The sequence below is a fragment of the Myotis lucifugus genome, unplaced genomic scaffold, assembly GCF_000147115.1.
Source record: "Myotis lucifugus unplaced genomic scaffold, Myoluc2.0 scaffold_375, whole genome shotgun sequence".
Classification (NCBI taxonomy): Eukaryota; Metazoa; Chordata; class Mammalia; order Chiroptera; family Vespertilionidae; genus Myotis; species Myotis lucifugus.
Genome location: NW_005871423.1, coordinates 29,414 through 36,188, shown reverse-complemented (window position 1 = coordinate 36,188; position 6,775 = coordinate 29,414). Strand labels below are relative to the sequence as shown.

At 34.4% G+C, this 6,775-nt stretch overlaps 1 pseudogene; it reads left to right on the top strand.

Moving 5' to 3' along the window:
• The first annotated feature begins 1,121 nt into the window (after window positions 1-1,121).
• Window positions 1,122-1,682, top strand: LOC111828474 (annotated as a pseudogene).
• The last annotated feature ends 5,093 nt before the right edge of the window (window positions 1,683-6,775 follow it).

Sequence of the window (6,775 nt, the reverse complement as noted above, 5' to 3'; positions counted from 1 at the left end):
TTGATTTACAAGATATTAGGAAAGAAGCTTCCTCTCTCCATAAGATGAAAGTACAAAGTGAAGCAGCAAATGCTAATGTAGAAGCTGCAGCAAGTTATCCAGAACAGGTAACTGAGATAATGAAGGCTGGTGGCTACCGTGAACAACAGATTTTAGTGTAGGTGAAATAGGCTTCTATTGGAAGAAGAGCCTACCTGGGACGTTCATAACTAGAGAGAAGTCAATGCCTGGCTTCAAAGCTTCAAAGAACAGGCTGACTCTCTTGTTTAGGGGCTAATGCAATTGGTGACTTTGAGTTAAAGCCAATGCTTATTTAGCATTCTGAAAATCCTAGAACCCTTAAGAATACTGCTAAATATACTCTGCCTGTGTTCTATAAATGGAACAACAAAACCTGGATGATAGAACATTTGTTTATAACATGGTTTGCTGAGTATTTTAAGCCCACTGTTGAGACCTATGACTCAGAAAAAAAATGTTTATTTCAAAATATTACTGCTCATTGACAATGCACCTGGTCACTTAAAAGCTCTGATGGAGCCCTGGCCAGCATGGCTCCCATAGAGTGTTGGCCCATGCACAGAAGGGTCACAAGTTCAATTACCGGTCAAGGGCCCATACCTGGGTTTGCAGATTTGGTCCCAGACCTGTGCAGGCAACCAAAGGATATATCTTTCTCACATAGATGTTTCTCTCTCTCTCTCTCTCTCTCTCTCTCTCTCTCTCTCTCTCTCCCTCCCTCCCTCTCTTCCACTCTCTCTAAAAATTAATAGGAAACATATCCTTGGGTGAAGATAAATAAATAAATAAATAAATAAATAAATAAATAAATAAATACAAGTTCTGATGGAGATGCACAATGAGAGTAATGTTGTTTTCATGCCTGTAAACACATCTATTCTGAAGCCCATTAATGCATTAATCAATAAATAATTTTTAATTTCAAGTCTTATTATTTAAGAAATACATTTCATAAGGCTATAGCTGCCATAGACAGTGATTTCTCTAATGGATTTGGACAAAGTAAATTGAAAACCTTCTGGAAAGGTTTATTATTTTAGATGCCATTAAGAACATTCATGAGACCCTCAACCCTTAGGATGGTCACCCGAACCCCAGCCATGGCTGAGAGATGCCAGACATCTCAGGCCCAGGAACTTCTGCAGCAGTGCCTGCCACCCAGCTGCAAGTACGCCCTGCCCAGGGAGGATCCTCAGCCCAGTGGTGGAGGTTCAGAGACGATTAGTGACCTATTTGCGCTTTGTCAAGGGAGATGATAAAGAACTTTCCCCCCGAATGATTAATACATTTAACAGTGATTACTACTCTGTTAAATGTGAATGTAAGTGCAACAGGAAATGGCAAACACATCTCTACATTGGATCCCTGGCAGTATCTTATCATCTCTCAAGCCACCAGAGTGTGTGTGTGTGTGTGTGTGTGTGTGTGTGTGTGTGTGTGTGTGTGTTGAAGGGGTGGGGGAATAAAAGGAAAAAAAAAAACCTCTGGAAAATAAGAAGAATTAGAACTTTATTTTGAATTTGCGACTGTAATTGAAGAGGAATTAGTGCTAAAACAAGTGTGCTGAAGCTGGGGTTGTGGTGGAACATGGCACTTAAGGGAACAGGCAGGTGTTAAAGCTGGATACCAAAGGACCATACACTTAAGTTTTGAAAAATTAAAACTTAGTTTCTATAGTTGTTTTCTGGTATAAAAATGTTCTGGACTATAATTAGATTTTCTGCTTGAATATACTAATCTGCAGAATTTTTAAAGAAAATCTTGAGTCTAATCCATAATTGTGCAACCTGCTAGTTAGATGACCTTGCCAGTCACCTCACCTATACATCAGTCTACTTTCCCCTATACATCGATTCAAAATTTTGAAAAAAAATGCTTTTCATTTATTTTATGGTCATTGTGTAAATGTTCTTAGAGGGTTGTGTTTAAATATTTTGCAATGAAGAGTTTTGTACAATCAAGAAAATTACATTTCTTATATGCTCAAATTATGTAGTATGTAATAAAAATAATTATTTTGTATTAAAATTAGGTAAAATCAGCACAACCCAATTATAATTTTGTCAATTTTGTTTTACTGTTTCAGTTTTTTATATTTTAAATAAAAGATTATGTACATTACTATTTCTTTTAATATATATGACACGTAACAGAAATATTATTTTGTGTTATAATATTACTTTGCAGTGATATTCAAATGCTTTGAATTATATTAAAAATCTTTAGTTGATATATTAACACAGTATGAGAGATTAAAAGTTATTTTTATTTAACATGTCAATGGGTTAATATTCTGTTTCTCTCTTTTTTTTCCCCAAACAATATGTGCCTCATTTTTTGTCTTTGGTTTATAAAAGTTACTGCTTCATAAAATTAGTGCTAGTTTGTAATTTTTTAGAAACTTTCTTTCTTGTTGAATTATATTGCTATAAAAGGAAGAAAAAGAAGCTTTCAACTAAAATTATTTGAAAACAAGTTCACTTGCTCATTCCCACACTATATACTTAATGATTTGAAGCCAGTGTTATTTTTTCATTAGTTAAGGTTTGTGTCTCCCCACCCCAAATTCATATATTGAAGTTCCCCAATATGATGGTATCTGGAGATGATGCCTTTGGAAGGTATTAGGGTAAACAAGGTCATGGGAGTGGAGCTTTCATGATGAAATTATCATTCTCATAAGAAAAGACACCAGAGAGCTAGCTGGCTGTTTCCCCACCATGTGAGGATGCAGTGAGAAGGGGACCATCTACAAGCCAGAAAGAGAACCCTTACCAGTAACTGACCATGCTGCCATCTTCATCTCAAACTTTTAACCTCCAGAACTGTTAGAAAATGCATTTCTGTTTAACACACACACACACACACACACACACACACACACACACACGCACACACGTTAATGATTCATGGGAAGAGATCAAATATCAACAATAACAGGAGTTTGAAAGAAGTTGGTTCTGCCCTGGCTGGTTTGGCTCAGTAGATAGAGCAGTAGCTTGCAGACTGAAGGGTCTTGGGTTCGATTCCAGTCAAGAGCATGTACCTTGGTTGCAGGATTGATCCTAGTCTGGGTGTGTGTAAGAGCCAGCCAATCATGTGAGACACATTGATGTTTCTCTCTCTCTTCCTCTCACCCTGAGTCCAATTTTTAAAGAAGTCCTAGTGCAGATAGAATACTACAAACAGCATTGCATGCTACACAGAAATCATTCATGCTAGGAAGAGTCCATAAATATGGCAAACTTCACTGTTGCATTATGTTAAGAAATTGCCACAGCCACCCCAACATCTGCAAGAACCACCCTGATTAGTCAGCAGTCATCAACATTGAGGCAAGACTCTCCACCAGCAAAAAGATTACAACTTGCCGCAGGCTCAAATAATGGTTAACATTTTTTAGTACTAAAATATTTTTATTATGGTATGTACATTTTTAGACATAATACTATTTCACACTTAATAAGTTACTGCATTGTGTAAACACAACTTTTTAAAAATTATTATTTATTGATTTTAGAGAAAGAGGAAGTGAGAAAGAGAAAGAGAGAGAGAAACATTGACTTGTTGTTCTGACCATTTATGTATTCATTTGTTGATTCTTGTATGTGTCCTAACTGGGAATTGAACCCACAAACTTGGCATAATAGGAAAATGCTATAATCACGTGAGCTACAGGGCTAAACACAACTTTTATATGCACTGGGAAATAAAATAATTGTGTGACTTGCTCATTGTGGGGATCTGAAACCCACCCTGCCATATCTCTGAGGTTTGCCTGTATTGTGAGAAATATGTGATAATTTAAGAACAACAACTTTGTAGTAAAACACACAATTATTTATTCAGACGCATTACAATGGAATAACATGTCTAGATGAGTATGTTATCCATTCCTCTAATGTTGTCGGACCTAAACCACTCCTGTACAATCTAGCAGAAAGAATCTACTCTAAAAGATAATGCCCAAATGCCATTATTAAAGAGTACACTATTCTACTCTGGGTGAGTTAGCTTGAAATTTAAGATTTTGAGTGTATTCATTTTGCAAAGACAAATATTCCAATTATCAAAAATCATTGTATTAGCAAGAGTTTAACACTTTCATATCATTACAAATTTGAGTTTCCTTATTAAAATGATATATTCATGATTGTCACTCCTGTGCTGTTAAAAATATGAAAGAAATAGAATGATGAGTTATAATAGACATTGAATTCATAGCCAAGTAATAAGAATCATAGAGATAATAAAATATAAATAGAGACTAGTTAAAATATAGCTAGATTTTTAATTTTCCTAATAAAAGATTCTAAAATCCAATGTATTTTAGAAAAGTCTTTGATTGAAGCATTCAAAATTACAAAGGACACCTTTTTTTTTTCGTTTTTAACCTTGTTCCATAATACGATAAGGACAAGGAGATACTTTGTAAAAATAATGGGCAGTAAATTCAAAAGAAATTGAGGTAAATAATGCCTTATGCATATGTATAGTCAGCCTGTGAAATTCATTGACCAAAGAGGTCACTGAGTCAAATACAATGGCTGAATTTAAAAAACAGTTGGGTAATTTTATGACCACTAATAGCTTTGGGAGCTCTGCTCAGCAAGCAGAGATAATGATAAGGGTAATCAAATATCTTATTTCAGGATGTAAGTTATCAATGAGGATTTTTCCAATCCCAGGCCTTTTTTTTTTTTGTCCTGTGGACATTTCTCATAAACACCCACCTTCAGGGAGGTATAGCAGTGAAAACTGTTGTTATTCAGCATGTTTATGCTAAAGTTTCAGATGCCTGTGTGTTCTTTCACCTTCCTCTGAAGTGTCTGCCACTGTAACATAGGAGCAGTGAAAACTTGTTTGGGAAATAGTATGTTCTATAATGATATTCAAGATAATCAATGGTTTGTGCTTTTATCAGAAACAGTTTGAAAAGTGACAATCATTACATTTTCAGAGATGAGACTTGATAGTGACATTTTTTCATACCTTTATGTATAGTGGCATTAATGAAATTTCCATTTCTTTAACACTTCATTCTAAAGCTTTTGTATTTTTAAAAAATATGTCAGTGAGTGTTAAACTGTCTGCCACTTAAGAAATATTATTGATTGCATAATACTACCTCTCATCTTTAAAGAATTGTCACAGACCAAGTCTTTATATTTAATTTATTTTTATTTAAGTGAGGTCAAAATTCAAGTTTTTCTGTTGTCAATTTCATTGATTTCTGCTCTAATTTTATTATTTATTTTCTCCTGGTTATTCTGGATTTTATTTTCTCTTTTATTTTTCTAGTTTTCTAAGGTAGAAGCTTAGATTATTGATTTTAGGTTCTTTCTTCTTTGCTAATATATGTATTCAATGCTATATATTTCCCTCTAAACACTACTCTCATTACATTCCACCAATTTTGATAGTGTTATTTTCACTTTTATTTAGTTTAAAATATGTTTAATTTATCTTGAGATTTCTGCTTTGACCATGTTTCATTTAGAAATGTATTGTTTATTCTCTACATATATTGGGGTTTACCAGCTATTTTAATCTTAATGATTTCTACTTTAATTTCATTGTGCTCTGAGAGCATACATTGCATGATTTCTGGTCTTTTAAATTTATTAAGGTGTTTTTTTATGGTCCAGGGAAATATATATATATATATTATAAACTTCCTTTTTAGTGTTCATAACTTTCTTCTTTTTTCTTCCTTTTTTCCCATTTTTTCTTTTATTTTTATTTCTCTCTTTCCTCCTTTAGTCCATCCTTTTTCCTTTTACCCTCCTTTGTATTTATTCATTTGACAAGTCTAACTATTATTAAAAGCAATCTCCATCTGGTGAATTCTGTTTCTTAATATTCTAATATTTAATATTTTTAATTTTTGGAATTAAAAGATGAGTTCCATTCCAAATTCTTTCATAAACAAAAGATATATGATTACTTTATTTTTTAAATTTATCTTTCTTATTGAAAATATTACAGATGTCCCCCTTTTTTCCCATTGACCCCCTCTACCCTGCCTCTGCCCCACTCAGGCCTTCACCACACTATTGTCTGTGTCCATGGGTTTTGCATATATGCATATATGTTTTTTGGTTAATCCCTTCCTTTCTCATCCCCCTTTGAGAATCCTTAGTCTGTTGCATGCTTCCATGTCTCTGGATCTATTTTGTCAGTTTATTTTGTTCATTAGATTCCACTTATAAGTGAGATCATTTGATATTTGTCTTTCTCTGACAGTCTTATTCCCCTTAGCATAATACTCTCCAGGTCCCTCTGTGCTGTCTCAAAGGGTAACAGATCCTTCTTTTTGTAGTGCTGCATAGTATTCCATTGTGTAAATGTACCACAGCTTTTTTATCTACTCGTCTACTGACGGGAACTTGGGCTGTTTCTAAATCTTAGCTATTTTAAATAACACTGCTATGAACATAAGGGCACATATATCCTTTCTAATTGGTGTTTCTAGTTTCTTAGGATATATTCCTAGAAGTGGGACCACTGGGTCAAATGGCAGTTCCATTTTTAGTTTTTTGAGGAAACTCCATACTGTTCTCCACAGTGGCTGCACCAGTCTGCATTCCCACCAGCAGTGCATGAGGGTTCCCTTTTCTCCACATCCTCACCAGCACTTTTATTTGTTGATTTGTTGATGATAGCTATTCTGGGAGGTATGAAGTGATACCTCACGGTCATTTTAACTTGCATTTCTCTGATGATTAATGATGCTGCACATTTTTTCCATATT